Here is a 19,220-nt window from a genome sequence, read left to right as displayed (position 1 = left end):
CATCTAGTGAACAAAATGTGAACTTTCAAAATATTTTTTAACCTCTTACAACCAAACCTAAACAAAAGAGTGCTGATTATATATTTTAAAGACATATGGTTAGTTATGACCTCCTGTATGACAAGTAATGCAGAAATGATAGAAATTATGAAATTCTCTTTATCATAAATCCAGTTCTAGGCAAATCTCACAGAGGTTTTGTGATACACACTTAAACGTGGTATATCACGTATATTAAATATTTTAAGTATCTTGTCAAAAAGTTGAAAATCAGCCAGAATTATCACTTTTTTAGATAGCTTGTTCACTGTTTTGGAACATGCCAGATTTGGACAGTAGGTCCACCAGGATCTTTAAAAAACGTAGTGGTGGCACAAGGCTCAGTTTCTGCAGTTTATTACTCACCATGAATATCTGTTATTTAAATTACCCTAGAAAACGTAGATATTTCACATAGCAGCTCATTTGTGGGTGGTACAACAAACCAATTTAAGTAAAACATCCTAGCCATCATTGCTGGTTAGAAAGAGTTAGAAGTTAGAGTTGGTTAGAAAGAAAGTATCTGGACCAATTACTGTGATGCTGAACAACAATGGGCACACGGCTTGCCCGCTGTGTCCTTCTAGCTGTGATGAGTTGTAGTCCAGTAACAATCAGTGGCTCATATACAATAATGTCATGTGTGTGGGTACTCAGCTGCAATACTGTACGAGACATAGCTCTGGGAAAACAATACACTAAGAGTAGATTAATCCATTTCAACTAAAATTATTTCTATTCTCAGGTTTTTTTTTACGTTTTTTCTCTCTACAGCCAACCGACAAAACTACACCTTATTCATCCCGTTATTGTGTTTTTTGAAAGGCCTAAGAAAACTTTGTGGCTTTTTGAAACCACTGGGGGTTTTTATTGTTATTTATATGTGCTTTTCATCTATATTGTTTCTCTTTGATGATATTTTACTTATCCATGTTATCCTGCAGTTATTGTTATCTTCCATTAGTTCTTAAGTAAAAACAAACATGATATTATTCCGTCTCAGCATCTTCAGTGATTGAGTGATACATCATGTGTCCACACATAACTGGGTGGAGACGTAGTGGGTGAAGTGCAGAGTGGGAATGAACAGGTCGACAACGATCCTATGTCCACATGGAGTAAACATCGGTCTTTTAGGGATTTTAGGGATTTCAGCCTAGCTATTGTCCATTAGTTTGTTAAACAGATTTTGGAAGGGTTATGAGTTGTTAGTAGGTGTCCATAAAAATGTAATGGCAAAAGATCCCATAGACATCCCAATATATATATTGTTGTAAAGGTGTAGACCAACAAGATAATATTGCATTATTTCTAGTCTTTAAAAATGAAATCTAGCCTGATATGGGCATTAATTGGCTACACCCCTTAACCACTCTTTTTTTTTTTGACCATACAAATGTTTTTTTCAAATTATTGATTTTTTCCAGTTTGAAGTGTGAAAGAACTGCGTTTTTTTAATACAAAAAAGTATCTCCTTTTCCATCCTGTTATCTCTAAGAATTAAAAGGTACATTCCAGCCTGCTTAGATGTAAGTCTGCTCTACTGTGTTCAATAGGGGATAGCGAGCATGTGATATCAGAGGAAGCATTCTAAAGGTAGCATTTAACTGTATGTCTGAAATGAAAGCATGCCCTTTTTCTCCTGCAACGCTTTACTAGAGGTTAGGCGCATGGCCCACATGCGGGAGAACGATGTGATTGCCATCAAACCGAGCAGGCATGAACAACTCACTTTAGATTTTTTTTTTCCAGACAGGATTGCAGATGATTCATAGATGTTGCTGAAGAGGCCACACAGGTTGCAAGAACCCGGTCTAACCAGGTGTAATGAAGGAGGCTTCTCAGGAAAGCAGCGGTAAGGATAAACATCATGTCCTCACTTGTTCCATTTACTCAATACCAACATTAATCCCCGCAAAAACAATGGTACTTCCTTTCCACTAAAACAGAAACATCTCAGCTGCAAGAGCAGAATATGAACCAAAAAAGGGCTTGTGATGTGAAAGACTGTGTTCTGCCCATCTTCCCTTCTTAAGTATTACATCAAAAACCACGGCATGAAAACCAGGAGTAACCTAATGGCCCCTCTCATGTTATTTTTAGGATTTCTTCGTTAAGGGGGAATAATCCTTAACTGTGTTAGCGCTGGAGAAACCAGTAACTCTTTGCACGCAGAATTAAAAAAAACATGTGGGCCGCCAGTACACCAAAGATGAGAAAATCATGCTTTATCTTAAATACGTAGTACTTTAGTGCAATTATTTGGAATACTAGAAGCCTAGTCTCTTTCTACAAAGTGTATAATGACTACAATGGCATTGGGCTATCCCATCGGTTGTGATTATGCTTAGTTTTTTGTATGGCAATGAATAAAAAGTCTAATTATAATGCTGAGATCCTACGCAGGCAAAAAATTAGTATTACAGTGACGTTATGCTTATTCAAATTATCAATTGATGTTGAGTATGGCTTTAAAATTCTTGATGGAAAAGTCCCATGGAAAAAAATGTTCCTTGAACATAAAATACAGCGCTGTATATCTTAATGTAGGTTAGTATGGACAACCTGATTTTATCTCACTTTGATCTAATTAACTTCCTATATGTATATATATATATATATATATATATATATATATATATATATATATATATATATATACAAACCTGCAGACATATATTTTGTATATTTATAATATATATATTATATAATATTTTGGATGTCTGTTCTTGCTCTAGCACCACAATGAGCTGTGGCAATGTTAATGAAGTCCATTCCTCCATAGACTTTCATTAGGCAGAGTGTTTGACTGGGTGATTAAGATTGAGCCATTCTGTTGTTTACCCTCTACCAATGTTTTAATCATTTTTGTGACCCTTCTGTAGTTCAAGTCATGCATCAATGATATATGCACAAATAAACTAGATACATTTGGAACTCATGGAAGTGTTGTGCTGAATTGAAAATGTTCCTGTTTGTTCAATATCTGTATAGTATCTCCAAAATTTCTGAAGTCCACTAACTTTTAAATCTTTAACCAGGTCACTGTTACCTAGAGTTATATAACTACCACTGACAATTTAGTCACACCTAAAATAGCTGTTCTGTAAAATCAATGGACTTCGTTAAAAAAAAATTGTAAGTCAGTATCTTAATGTGAGTCTGTCCTTAAAACAGACTGCAATTAAGAAACCAGGTAAACAACAACGACCACTGCGTTCTACTTACATCCAGCCAATTTGGAATCAAGTGATCAGTGGCATCATGGGATATACTTGTCTCTTCAAAAGAGAAAAAAACGTTTATATAATATATAGGACATCCTTACACTCTAATGATACATTACAGTTTTTCAGGTGACAGGTATGCTTTAAATTGGAAATGTCTTATTTCACAGCCTGATGTACATCCATCCTTCTAACACCAAAACTTTAATTTCATGGTCCATGCAGGTAGCAGAAAGTTTCCAAATTTCAGGCATTTTGTGTTTTCAGACAAACAAAAATAGCTGGAACTGGAATCTATACTTTCTTAGAGCTGTCAAAAGTCATCCTGATTCTGTCCCAGAAACGAATGGCTGATGACATGGCAATTTTCTTATTCTGGATTAACAAAATCAGTTTTTAAGTGTATTATTCCTTCTAACATTAGTAGTAAGAATCTCACTCTCTTGTTCTCCTCCTATCACTTTTACTATAACCACTCATTTTGCAGCATGGGAATTGACAACAGACACATAATTGCTATCTTGTTTTCAAGAAAAAAAAGAACGTTTTCCTTAACTGTTGCCATAGTTTCTAATAATATATACATTTGGGGAACACTATTTCCCTCCTTAAGATCCCTTTCCATTGATCAGATCCATGATTTATTCCCAGATTCATAGCCATGTCAGATAACTTGCAACTCAAACTTTCTAGATAAACCTAAATACTTATATTTCAAATATATAACAATAGGTCTATGGTTACTTATAAAAGATAACATGGATGTAGTAATGACCATAGCGAAAATCACACATTGATGTACATCCTCTTTGAATTGTATGGTTTTACATATCAGGGCATAACAACAATCATCTGTTCCTTAGCAGGTCTAAAAATTAGGTAAATACAACCTCAGATGAACAATAATATATGACATATTACCCTGTGTCATGATTTATTCAACAAAAAAATAAAGCCAAAATGGAGGAACTATGTGTAAAAAAACTAAGTACACCTCATGATTCTATAGCTTATAAAACCACACTTAGCAGCAATAACTTAAAGTAATCATTTTCTGTATGACTTTATCAGTCTCTCATATCATTGCGGAGGAATTTTGGTCCACTCTTCTTTACAACATTGCTTCAGTTCATTGAGGGTTGCAGCCATTTGTTCATGTCAGCTCTCTTAATGTCCCGCTACAGCATTTCAATTGGGTTGAGGTCTGGGCTTTGACTGGCCCATTGCAACACCTTGATTCTTTAAATTTTCAGTCATTCTGCTGTAGATCGGCGGGTGTGCTTGGGATCATTATCCTGTTGCGTGACCCAATTTCGGCCAAGCTGTCGGATAGATGGCCTTATATTTGACTCTAGATTACTTGATCGACTCTGCAAGGTTCCCCGGAGTGACTACAAAACAAGCCTAAATGATCACCCCTCCACCACCAAGCTTGACAGTTGGTATGAGGTGTTTGTCCTGAAATGCTCTGTTTGGTTTTCCCCAAACGTGGAGCTGTGCATTATGGCCAAACATCTCCACCACTGGCGTAACTAAAGGGGTCACAGCAGTTGTGCCTGCGATGGGATCCGTGCCTCTAGGGGGCCCAAAGCAACCCTGTGACCCATTCTTCCTGTCTCCCTGAGTCATTTCAAGATTGTTTAGAAAGGGCCCTTTCTAACTATTTTCTAAACTATTTTGAACCCGCACCGGGAGACAGGATAGTATCAGGGTCACTTGACGTCACGTGACCCTGCATTGAAACCGAGTCTGCCCGCACAATGTGTGAACAGCCGGAGAGGAAGCTGCAGGAGCGGTTAGAGGTAAGCGGGGGCATGTATATATGTGTGTGTTTGTGTATATATATGTATGTATGGATGTGTACATGGATGTGTGTGGGTGTGTGAGGATGGAACTGTACTTGTCTGTGTTTAAGCTTGGAACTGTACTTGTGTTTGTGTGCATGGGTGTGTACTTGTGTGTGAGCATGCATGTGCGCATGTGTGTGTGTGAGCAGAGGTGTGTACTTGTGTGTGTGTACATCCATGTCTACTTGTGTGTGTGAACATCCATGTGTACTTGTGTGTGTGATTAGGGATGTGTACGTGTATGCATCAGGTGGTTTTTGTTTACACCCCTGATTTCCACTTTGATCTTGTCTGTCCAAAGGACATTGTTCCAGAAGTCTTGTGGGTTTGTTCAGATGCAACTTTACAAACCTAAGTCGTGCTGAATGCTCCAGACCAGCAAACAGCTAGAACTTTGGCTTTTATACGGGTGGTCACACTTGCTGATGATTAATTAATCAAGGGCATTTGATTAGCAGCACTGCTACTTAGGATCTTAATTCCCATGAAAGCAGTAATGGTGTACTTAGTTTTTCATATGGCTTCTCCATTTTGGCTTTATTTTTGTTGAAAAAATCATGACACAGTGTCATTTGTTGTTGTTCATATGGGGTTGTAATTCAAAGAGGGTGTACTTTTTTCACATGACTTTATATAGATGCCTCAAAACAACATGTTTAAAATATCTTGGTATGTCCCCTTTCAGAATACCAACACATTTTGGACAATGCTATGCTTCTAACCTTGCGGGAACAGTTTGGGGAAGGCCCTTTTCTATTCCAGTCATTGTGCAAAGGTGATCTTGACAGCCAAGGGTTTTGATGGCTGTCAAAATCCCCAGTGGAACTGAGTTACTGTGGCATGAAGTAGAAGATGATCACTAACTTTAAGACCCAAAGCTCCTACAGATAAGTAATAATTTAGTATATTCATGACAAACTGTGAAGGTCTGACTACCTGGAACTCTCCCTGTTTTGGAGGCATGAATTCATGAAGGGCAGGACTAGCCAAGCCTATCATGCTTATCAATAGGATTCCTTCGGGTATCAATAGATATTGACTAGTCTCCCTTGCATACATGAATACATTTTAATACCGTTACTTTAAGTAATCATATAAAAAAAGGCGAAAGTATTCATTTTAGAACCTCAATCTAAGCCTAGATTTTGCATGTCAGACTGGGGACTGTAATATAGTATTAACTGCTTCCTCCATAGCTTTTTTTTCACACAGAATCAGCACACAAGAGTCAAATTTGTTAATCACTTAAAGTCACTAACATTGTTGTCATCACCAAACAATTTCTATTGTGGTGCTTTAATCACAAAAAGTATTTTAGGCTAATCATGTTAAAGTGTAAAACGAGAACATGTCTTATTGACATGTTTGCGAGTGCATTCCACAATGATAAGATCTGTTCTAGGATCACCCAATGAAGCCAAATACCTGGGGGCTCTTGTTCTTACCTCTTAGAATGAAGACAGACATAATGTTAAAGAGAAATCCCTTTACAACAGCAAACAAAAATCCTAAGTGCTGCAAAAGAGAAGACCATTTTCACAAATCTAGATTGTGGCAATTATGTTTTATTAACCCTGTTTGGCGCTTGAAACGCGAGATTGCCAGCGCATGGGTGAGATAACACACATGCCAAAATCACGGAGAGATGATATAAAGTCAGACAAAAAATATTACTTTACGCTACAACTTATCTGCTTCAAAAGCTCTAATCAAATGTTATGTGGAACCACATAATATTGTATGTAATCCAAGAATATTTTACTTTTCTGTGTAAATGCCATACGCTATCAGGTTCTATTCACCATATCCTGCAAAATGCTTGCCAAACCTGTGAACTATTTCATTAATATTTAATACAGATAATTTGGAAAATATGGATCTGTATGTGACAAATTCTAATAATTTATCATTAATAACAGTGTTAATCAATGGAAACATATAAACTGTTAAAGTGCTGAACAATAGGAATCAAATATAACACACAGAAAATAAGCAGACCTAATGACACTAACAAATCTTTTGAAACAGAAACCAGCGAAAATTAATTAAACTCAAAAAGCAGTTTGAGTTTAATTAATTTTGAAAGTCAATTTTCATGATCCTCCAAAAGAAGGCGATCTACTGCCAGACTCTGAGAATCTTGCCGCTGGTTTGTGCCTATGTTTATTTTAATTACCCCATATATATTATATGTATGATTCATATTATCAGTAAACATTAATAGTTTAATCCACACACTACCAGAGATATTTTGAAACCTAAAGCAATTAACGCGGGAAAAGGGTTTATTCTGGCCATATACCACTCCTTCCAGCTCCCTGCTTTGTTTGGTTTGGTTTCGGTCTCTGTTGATCCTTCAGATTCCACAGAGAGTGTTGGAAACCCAGCTTTCCACAAGCTGTTTAACTGTGCAATCAAACCACAGGTGCGTCCTGACAACATTCAGGAATTCTTCTTTTTCATTTGAGCTGAAAAAAAAAATCAAAGCTTTAGCAGATTAAAACACATACAGGTACAGAACAACTCGAAGAAGACTATGTCTGATGGAGAGATTGTTTTGGATTTGGTATGGTACATTGTTTTGGAATCACTGTTTGGAGAATATTTAGGATTTGGTATGGTACATTGTTACAGATTACTTTATTATTATAATTACAATAATTTAGATACCTCATTCAAGAAACGTTTTGCCTTAAAACATTTTCAAAATTGCAATCAAAGAATATAAAATGTTTATATTCTAGGTGTTTTACGCTAACCCCTTCCTGACTAAGTGACTACAGCTTTTTTTTTGCCATTTTACCATATCTTTGTTCAACCATGATTCCCTTTTCATATTTACTGTACACATTACATATTGTCTGTCTTTTAGTATGAATAATATGTCAAAAAAACAGTAAAAATGTAAAAAAAAAAAACTTTCCAAATTTTAGATGTCCTGTTAAAAAAAAACAACAACCATGATGCATATTCAACAATATCCCCTGAGTAGAATAATGGCCAACAGGCATGGCTTTTTACATTTTATTATGGAACAAAATGCTACCTGGGGTAAGAAAGGGTCCTTTTAATGTATATTTGTAGTGGGAATGGCACAAGGTTTTTGGGCACCTATTTATACATTTTTTTACATTTTGGGTTTTAATTTTTCCCCAGCGATTCCTTTGAGGTATTTAAAAACTTCAGGGATATCCCTTGGCACTCAATGGTACCCCTTATGGTCTCAAGGTAACATTACTGGAGACTGTTTATTAAAATTTTTCATTTTATTTATTTTTATTTTTTAAATATGTTCTTAATATTTTCATACTTTGATCCCCACTGCTGCTGAACACAGAATTCTGTATATTCTGGTATTCTGGTGTAATAAGCGTTTGTGTCAAGCGCCATTACACTGGTTGAGTCAGCAGAAATCTAGCAATGCAAGCGCCTGCTGACAAGGGAAACCCAATGCTGTCTAACAGCCTGATCTCCCTTCTACCAGTGGGGGCATCTCCTTGGTCATCTAGACCATGCTTTATAGGATGCAAGAGGGCATCCTAAGGTCTTGAATGGGTTAAAGCTTCTTTAGGGTAATGTATTCTACCACATATAAAAAGACTAATACATAGCAAATGCAAAGCACAGAGTGAAACTAATGATAATATAGTGTGAGAAAAAAAAGCATGTAAAAGCTAATAAAACAACGTAAGCACTGGCAGGCAACAGTATAATTTTCTGTTTCTCACAAATGGCTGCAGTCACAGTGTCTATACTCACGGGACCTATGGTACTGAAAAGCGATCAGTGTGTAGTTTAAAATGCTACAAAATGCCTTGTCTTCTACACAAATTCCTTGCAAGTGGTTCAGCTTCTTCCTTAGTACGCCTCTCTTAATCATACGTCAAGCTCATCAGTATTCCTCAAAGTGTAAATTAGCAGGTGTGTAGAAATTCATTCAAAATGAAGCATAAAAAGAGACAAAAACACAATAGTGTAATACTGTAATAAATATGAAATCATTTTATTAAAAAAAAAAAATTACACTAAATTGCTGATAAAAGCGCATGTTAAAAACCACAACATCAATCCCAGTTCCGTCAAATTGTTTCGCCCTTCTGGACTTTTTGAAAGACCAGAAAATGTGCATTGCATTTGCTTTGTATTAGTATTTTTAGTTCTGTTAAGGGATTTGTTGTTCTTTTCAAAAGTAACAACTGGGATTTATTTCTACTCGTATCCTTTTCAGCTGCTATATACAGATTGACCTTTCAGTAGATCTGATACTCCTTTTTGCAAATACGAGGCAGAAAGGGTTGTCGTCATGCCAATGTCAGTGGACTTGACATATATAAAGGTGGGGCAAGGGGCAATTAGACTTTAAAGGGCCGGAAGTGAGCAGAAAATGGGCAGGGAGTGACCATGTCCAAAAGCCTCTAACCCAGTTCCCACTTGTCAATAAATCAAATGACGTTCGTAGATTAAAGTGATACATATATACATTGGAAACCCGCCTTATGTGTATACCATGAAAGCAGCCTAGGAGCTGCCTGCTCTCATAATTTTTATTACTCTTACTAATTAATTACAGTATTTCACAAAAGTGAGTAAACCCCCTCACATTTTTGTAAATATTTTATTATCTTCTCATGTGACAGCACTGAAGAAATGACACTCTGCTACAATGTAAAGTAGTGAGTGTACAGCCTGTATAACAGTGTAAATTTGCTGTCCCCTCAAAATAACTCAACACGCAGCCATTAATGTCTAAACCTTGGCAACAAAAGTAAGTATACCCCTAAGTGGAAATGTCCAAATTGGGTCCAATTAGCCATTTTTCCTCCCCAGTGTTATGTGACTCGTTAGTGTTACATACTCTCAGGTGTGAATGGGGAGTAGGTGTGTTAAATTTGGTGTTTTCACTCTCACACTGACTCTCACCAGTGACTCTCATACTGGTCACTGGAAGTTCAACATGACACCTCATGGTAAAGAACTCTCTGCGGATCTGAAAAAAAGAATTGTTGCTCTACATAAAGATAGCCTAGGCTATAAGAAGATTGCCAAGACCCTGAAACTGAGCTGCAGCACGATGGGCAAGACCATACAGGTCAGAACAGGCCTCGCCATGGTCGACGAAAGAAGTGCTCAGTGTCATATCCAGAGGTTGTCTTTGGGGAAAAGACGTATGAGTGCTGCCAGCATTGCTGCAGAGTTTGAATGGGTAGGGGGGCAGCCTTTCAGTGCTCAGACCATACGCTGCACACTGCATCAAATTGGACTGCATGGCTGTCATCCCAGAAGGAAGCCTTTTCTAAAGATGATGCACAAGAAAGCCCGCAAACAGTTTGCAGAAGACAAGCAGACTAAGGACATGGATTACTGGAACCATGTCCTGTGGTCCAATGAGACCAAGATAAACTTATTTGGTTCAGATGGTGTCAAGCATGGGTGGCGGCAACCAGGTGAGGAGTACAAAGACATGTGTGTCTTGCCTACAGTCAAGCATGGTGGTGGGAGTGTCATGCTCTGGGCCTGCATGAGTGATGCCGGCACTGAGGAGATACAGTTCATTGAGGGAACCATGAATGCCAAAATGTACTGTGACATAGTGAAGCAGAGCATGATCCCCTCCCTTCGGAGACTGGGCCACAGGGCAGTATTCCAACATGACAACAACCCCAAACACACCTCCAAGATGACCATTGCCTTGCTAAAGAAGCTGAGGGTAAAGGGGATGGACTGGTCAAGCATGTCTCCAGACCTAAACCCTATTGAGCATCTGTGGGCATCCTCAAACGGAAGGTGGGGGAGCGCAAGGTCTCTAACATCTACCCAGCTCCGTGATGTCACCATGGAGGAGTGGAAGAGGACTTCATTGGCAACCTGTGAAGCTCTGGTGAACTCCATGCCCAAGAGGGTTAAGGCAGTGCTGGAAAATAACGGTGGCCACACAAAATATTGAGACTTTGGGCCCAATTTGGACATTTCCACTTAGGGGTGTACTCACTTTTGTTGCCGAGGATTAGACATTAATGGCTGTGTGTTGAGTTATTTTGAGGGGACAGCACATGTACACTGTTATACAGGCTGTACACTCACTACTTTACATTGTAGCAGAGAGTCATTTCTTCAGTTTTGTCACGTGAAAAGATATAATAAAATATTTACAAAAATGTGAGGGGTGTACAGAGAAGCCCTTCTGTTACTACTTGACTGATTTAAATAAATGGTGCTTATGTTTCATGGAAAAAGTTATATGTGCTTTATAGAAGTAGTACAGTAATACCTATCAATACATTTCTACATCATCTAAGTGGTTAACTCTATATCTGGGTAAACCTCAAAGGAATAAACTCACAGCTCATATCATTGCATCATTCATACAGAGGAAGAGACGACTATCTCTCCATTTGTGTCTTCAATTTAATTTGGATTCCCAAGAGCCTGTCATTATTATTCAATTAATAGCAAATTTGCATTATCACTAGTAATAACCAAATTTAGGGAGAGATTCAACTTTACGATTTGAGGCGTTATCATTGCAAAAGTAAGGCAATTCTGTGAAAAGCAGTTTTTCCTTTCTCACAAGTGGAAATCATTTAAGTGAATTCTATGGATTTTGTTCCATGATAATTAGGGAACAGTTTATAATGGGCCTTTTCTTTTAATTCAGCATGGAGGCACTACAGTATACTGTATTGCAGTGAATCTTTACGAGCCACTTCAGCTATTGTGAAAGGCGTGAGGCGAGAATGGCTGGGCCATCAGAGATTGTTGAAAGTGTGGCCCATTAAAAAAAAAACATAAAAAAACATTCTAGCACTTTCTCACTTACTCTTCAGTTAAAGCAATATTCTGATATTTTTTGCAGAAAACACAAAAACTATGTAAGGTAATTAAATCAGAAATTGATATCACCCTCCTGCAGCTACGGTTACACAAAATAAAAAAGTAAAATGGCGGATGCATTTCAGCACTGAAAAAATAAACAAATTAAGCATTTGGGGCAGAAAACAAGTATGATGATTATAAATTGAATGGCTGCATGTTGGGGAAACCAACTATGGAGAAGGATCTGGGGGTACTTGTTAATAATTTCCAGCAGCATGCGATCTCAGGAAACTGCTACAAAAGAATGTGTGTATAGGATGACAACATAATATTGCCACTGTACATGTCATTGGTAAGACCATACCTTGAATATCAATAGATATAGGAACATTATCAATGGTCTAGAAAGGGTATATATTTCATAGAGTCAGTGAAAACTGATCATTTCACCACTACTTTTAATAACTTTTAGTTCTGGCTGCATTACCCTGACATTTTAGTATGTCATAAGTCATCAGGTATACAAAGTGAACACTCCTATTGTAAATTACGTATGATAAATTATTTCTTACAAATAATTTCATTCACCTCATCCCTGCCCAGCAATCACTAAGGCATTGCTTCAGTTTGTATATCATTACTATTTTGTCACCATCATATCTCGGCATTATTTCTACAAATAATAAATGACAGTCATACTAGGTATTTAATTTCCAGGAATATGAAACTTACAGATATAATTCCATAGCCTAAATTATGTTACTTTACCCCACAACTCAAAATTCTACTATATGCTATCTAGAGAACTGTTTTGGTTAGATGTTTCCAATATACCAAATGTACTAAGCAACAATGGGCCACTCCGTATCATATTCTACAATTAAAAAAAAAAATATTAAAGTAACCTTAAACAAATGTCTCCATGCCAGTACCTGTGTAGGAATAATTGTTTTGCTGTGTATGCATATGAATGTGAGAATAATAATATTAACAATTCCATTATTATAAGAATTCTTGAGTAAATTATATCAGCAAAAATATTTCAACCCAGCTTTTATATACTGAGGATTAGTTTGGAGCTTTATTGCTTTAACTAGTAACAAGGGCTTTTGAAACAAAGTATTTGTTGAAAATTATGTTCCCTTTAGTTAATTTATTTCTTTAGAGCATACATTCTGAAATAAGGAAATCTATTCTTTGGCAATAGCTTTCTGAATGGGCAAACGTGTCCCATTTTATTAACAAATGAAAATAATCAATATACATATATGGGACACCTGTCTTATATGTATTATATGGGAGCAATCATGTAACTTCCAGTTCTTATGATTTGTTTTTTGTTTCCTCTCCTTTTGTTACGTTAATGCACCTCTTTGGTCAAAACAGGCTCTAACTGACTATGAGGTTGGCGCTGGAAGGAAGAAGAGAGATTTTAGAAGAAAAAGCAAATGGATATGCTATCTCTGCATCTGTCACAGATTTCAGCTTCTCTGGGATATATTTGTCCCTTAGTGTTTTAAACCAAATATTTCCAAAACATTTCCACTAATTGCACAAAAGGGGGAAGTTATTGGCAATTAAAAAAATGAATCCTTAGTGGGAAAACTCTTTGAAAGGATGTTAAGAGATAAAATCCAGGCCTTTTTTTCAGGTAACAATATTATTACATGGATTTGTGGGTATTATGTCACGTTAAACTAACTTACTGGCTTTAATAATGCAGTTGATGTAATATTTTGATCCCGTGCCACACAATAGGTTACGGAGTAATAAAAATAAAATATTTGCACTCGGACAGAGAGCTGGTTAAACAAAAAAAACAGATTACAGAGGGTAGTTGTAAATGGAACATTTAACAGCTGGAGGTACTGTAAGTAATTTTTGTAGATGCGTTTCAATATAGAAAAATGTAAAATTAGGCATTTGAGTAAGAACAACAAGAATGCTACTTAAACTCAAAATGGTTGTGTGTTGTGAAAATTCTCTATGGAAAGAAAGTTGGGGTCTTATTGACAAAAGACATCTTTGTGGGGCTCTGATAAACCTTTACAAGTATGTTCAAGGTCAATGCAGAGATCTTTTTGAAGATCTCTTTATAAATCTTAGCTTCCAGACAATATGTGGGCATCCCTTAAGACTGAAAGAAAGGAGCTTTGGTCTTAAACATAGGGACCATATCTTTACCATTAGGGCAGTCAAATTGTGGAATAGACTGCAATTTGAAGTTGTTTTGGCCAAATCAATCAATGTTTTTTTTTTAAAGTGTGCATATTTTTCTAGGAAGCTTTGATAGCAACAGTTTCTCCTTTTTGCCCCTTCTGCTACTGCATTATATGCTGATTTCCACATATGCCCCCCCACACACACACATACTGTGTGAATGTAAAGAATTAAAGTCATGGGAGCACTGACTGCCATTCCCCTGTATATTACTTGGACACATGCTGCATTAAACCAGCCAAAGATGCTCAGTAGGGTAAACAGCAGGCACAAATAATGCTCACTCCTGTTCATTGTTTCATGATGTGGTGATTTTAGAAGTCTCCATACTTTTCCCATGATAATGTTTCTCCATCACTCTCCTGTCACCGTGTTCTTTCTACCACATCCATAAACAATTAACTTACATGACAAGGAAAAGAAAAACAACATGACACCTCTAACATTAAGCCCATTCCAACTGTGTTTTCCTTAGCATGGCTGTGTGTTTTTCTCTTGACTCGCTAATCATGTCTAAACTTGAGTTAGTGCTTAGTGAGTCTTCTATGGTGTTTCTGTCATCCAGTATGTCTACTTTCTGACAGCATGTTTGGAGTGCTGCTCAAACTCTCCTGAGTCAGAATTAATGTAGTGACTGAGGAGCACTAATTGCCAGCTGATACCCCCCACTGAGTGTCAGAGTAAAGGGCATGCACGCTGCTTCTTGCGCAGGGTCACCTGAAATGATAGATGCCGTAGTTAGCAAGATTAAGTTCTGGTGAAACCTTATACCTTGCCTGTAATAGAAAGTATTACCAAGGGCTCAGCAAATGCTTTAAGCTGAAATTGATAAGAAGCTGGGATGAAAGCCAGAATGACTGATTGAAACAGGTACCAAGGCACAGTACTAATTTGGTGATGAAGCTTGGGTTTGTGGATCAGAGAGGCAGCCAGGTACGTGCCAGTTGATTTGAAAGCACGACAATGAACTGCTGGAACATATAGGAATAAAGCATAGAGCTCATCCAGTAGACATGAGTGTACAAATTTGGCAAATATGTCCACACAATCATCTCACTCATGCACACCAAGAAAATGAAATTTCATTGGCTAATGCAAAGACAATGATTTGCTTTGGTTTTTTTTTATATATGTTAATAACAATGCCAGAACCAAAAAACTGGAAAATGTATTAAGAGTAATACCATCAATAACCAACTATGGGGTTGACACCAGCACATACAGCTAACATTGGGGGTAACACAGTCAGGCTATCCAGCAACATATTAAAATCACCAGGGACTGATTTTAAATGACTGATTTAAAACCCTACAGGTGACGTTCCATACCTTGAGTGAGTGTCCCACCTTGTGCAGGACAGTCTTCTATGACTGGGCCACTGAGCTGAGCAAAAGCACAGATCTCAATTGCAGCTCACAAATAGCTACAATGCGTTGTATTCAAATAATGATGTCATACCCCCAACATTCTACTTTAATATATCCCAAAGTGGTACAGTAAGTGGAGGGTCCTGCCCTTTTCCTCTTCTAATTATGCTCTGGCTCCACCTATAGCCACACACCTGCGCCTCCTCTATATACATTCCACCTTAATGAATGTGGTCCTCTCTGGTCATCTGAAGTATTGGGGTTTCCTGTCTAGTCTTGCACACCAGGTTGGTGTAGCAAAGTAAAAATACAGATATATTTCCAAAACCAAAATCACAAATTGTATTCACAACAATTTAATGCCATACTCCTAACATTTTGAGTGCCCAAATAGACAGCTATGTTTGTCTAGAATGACAAGGGGCGAATTAGTCCAGCGAATGAGCAGAGCGGGAGGCACCTACCTTATCTGAATAGCTATCTTGCAATGATAGAGTGACACGTGGTGCTCTCTCCAGGTTTCATCATTGGTTCCCTGCTATTTATCAGTAACTTTCAATTATTGTGTCTGTAAAGCACATGTATGTGGCGATACATGTACGTGGCCCCAGTGACTCCTTGGGGCAATCGAGTGAACTGGTATAATCCCAGGGGGCATATAAAAGCCGGTTTCTCCTGTTCCCAGATCTCAGGTCGAGGATGCTGAACCACTGGCTCCCTTTTAGATTGTTCAGCATATCTTCTATACCAAGGGTTTATTGGTCAGGAATAGTCCGTTTACTGAGGGTCCTTTTGGTGAACACACAGCTTGAAAGCTGTTACTTTTACAGACCACCACAATAAGAAGAGAAGGATCTTTCTCGTAAAGGTGTGAAATCTGACAGCCGGATCGCATGTGTGGCACTGTTGGCACAGTCCATCTCTTTCCAGGAGAATAGGGATGTTGGGGTATGATGATTGTCAGGGGCAGCTCTGCACATACACAGAGGTCCTTTATCAGTAACATCACTGGCACACAGTATTAGCTAATCCAAATTTGAATTTTAAAATTTATATTGATCATTACAAAACTGTTTTACAATTAATTTAGCACAGTTAGAAAATTCCTTGTTCTACATGAAAATAGTTAAGTGACCCCAAACTTTTTAACGGTAGTGTACGCTTACACATACATGCATACAGTGCTGTGAAAAAGTATTTACCCCTTCCCGGTTTCTTCTTTTTTTGCATATTTGTCACACTCAAACTAATTTTAATATTAGACAAAGATAACCTGAGTAAACACAAAATGCAGTTTTTAAAAGATGGCCCTGTTTGAAAAGTTAGTTACTAAATCAACCAGTTAATCGCTAATCATTCAATTTCACTAGACATATCCAGGCATGATTACTGCAAATGAACATCAATTAAATAGAACCTTTCTTACAAAGTGAAGTAGGCTAAAAGGTCTCAAAAGCGGCACATGATTCTAAAGAAATTATGGAACAGATGAGAAACAACATAATTCAAATCTATCAGTCTGTGAAGGGTAACAAAGCCATTTTTAAGGCTCTGGTACTCTAGTGAACCACAGTGAGAGGTATTATCTACAAATGGAGAAAACAGTGGTGAACATTCCCAGGAGTGCATCAACATCTCATCTAGGAGGTCATAAAACAACCCAGACTAAAATGTAAAGAACTGCAGGCCTGACTGTCCTCAGTTAAGGTGGGTGTTCACAAATCCACGATAAGAAAAGAGATTGTGAAAAAAGGCATTCATGGGAGAGTTAGAAGGCCAAAAAACACTGCTAAGCAAAAAGAACACAAATGCTTGTCTCAGGTTTGCCAAAAAAAAAAAAAACATCTTGATGACCCCCAAGACTTTTGGTATAATATTCTGTGGACTGATTAATCAAAAGCAGGCCTTTTTGGAAGACATGGATCCCATAGCGTGATTGAAGCTGCTTTCCTGCTTCAGGACCTGAAATGAATGGCAAATGGAAAATATATATATACAAATAAATAATAAAAAAAAGCTTCATTTTAAAAAAAAAACCCTACCTAACCCCGCTACCATAAGTACCTCTGGTAAGAGAGATACCATCCATTGAGGCATCCTTTGTGTGCCATAACAGTTAACAGTGATTTTCAGAGAACCCATGCAAGTCTATGGACAATATTGAAGTCTATGGGGCTCATGAAATCTATGAAGGATGCAATGTAGCTTCCAAACACTAGGTGCTGCTGGTGCATAGGCGTTTATATACATGCTACTCTACAACCAGCCGCCATTTTCTGATTTTTTCCATTCATCTGCTGTCATCAAGCGAAGAAGTATTAATTAATTTTTTCAATACCTTTCGGCAGTTTTTTTAATGAGGATTTTTGTTGATATTTTGTTTGCCAATTTTACTTGAGAAGAAAATGAGGATTGATTGCTTCACAGATCATCTCCATGATAAGCCCCGAAAAGAGGATTTTCACAGATCTTTTTCCCCCACAGATTTTTACATTTTGGTTGCCAAAGTGTGACAAACACCCCCCCCCTCTTCTCATTGTTATAGGTTCATATCAAACCAATCGTTAATATAGAATATTTAATATGTATGCACTTGTAGATATACTGTCTTAATTAAACATTATTAAATTAAACTATTCAGTCTCATTCTGTGTAATTTATTTCCTCAATCCCAAATTAATCAATGAATCGTATTACGTGAAAGTAATGACCATATATAAATGTATATTAATGAAGTTAATTTGTATTCCCTCAATTGTTATATTAATGTTGAATGAATAAGGAAGAAAGAGTGTGGTAAAAACACAAACTCCTTAATACCACTAACCAAAAAAATGAAAATATAATACCAGTTTTCCTTCAAATGCAAAACTCAGAACACGTGTCCCTTTTGAAGTCAATAAGGTAAATATTCTAAGCTTATCAGCACTCTGGGTATTTTACTTTTAACCTTGCTCAGTGGGGTAAAAAAAGTGAAATGGTATGGTTTTATTTCCTTGAAAATGCAAATTAAAACTCCAAGCGCCCAAGCACAGAATAAAAATAAAACACATTTAACGTTCGTAGATTAAAAAGCGACAGTCATTCATAATTAATGGGTTGGCAATGCTCCAAAGGTAAAATACTTTCCAAGGGACAGCTTACGGTTTTGAACTCCCACCATGCATAGTCCTTCTCTTCTAACTTCCTTCCTTATTACGTTAACGCTGGGATAAAAGTACAGAACAGGTCAAAAGGTCTTGTCCCAAGTAATTAGAGAGTTGCTTCTTTTATCTAATTGTACCTTGTTAAAGTATATCAGTGTCAGCCAGGTTAATTGGAACTTTAATACATAATTGATGTTAATTTATGGCCTTTTTGTTCCACGATGCTCATTCAGACCTTAATGTCAGGATACAGTTTTCCTGTTATTATATACAGAAAACTAATATCCCCTTGGGGATAGCTTACTTTCAGCTTATAAAATATCCAGTACTACAGTGTGTATCAATTAGAGGGCCTGTTGAACCTAAAGTTTTCAATATTTTTCATTATATAAAAAAAGAAAATACAGTTCCTTATAGCCTTATAACACTAGAAGCAAATGTAGGCGACTTTACCAATATTGCATTTCATTATTTCACACAATCCATTACACATTCAGAAGCTACATGCAAAGCCTGTTGAAGGAACACTAAATAATCTAGGCTTCTTGGAAAATCAAGCTA

The sequence above is a fragment of the Spea bombifrons genome, chromosome 3 (genome assembly GCF_027358695.1).
Source record: "Spea bombifrons isolate aSpeBom1 chromosome 3, aSpeBom1.2.pri, whole genome shotgun sequence".
Lineage (NCBI taxonomy): Eukaryota > Metazoa > Chordata > Amphibia > Anura > Pelobatidae > Spea > Spea bombifrons.
Note: the sequence above shows the minus strand (reverse complement) of the source record.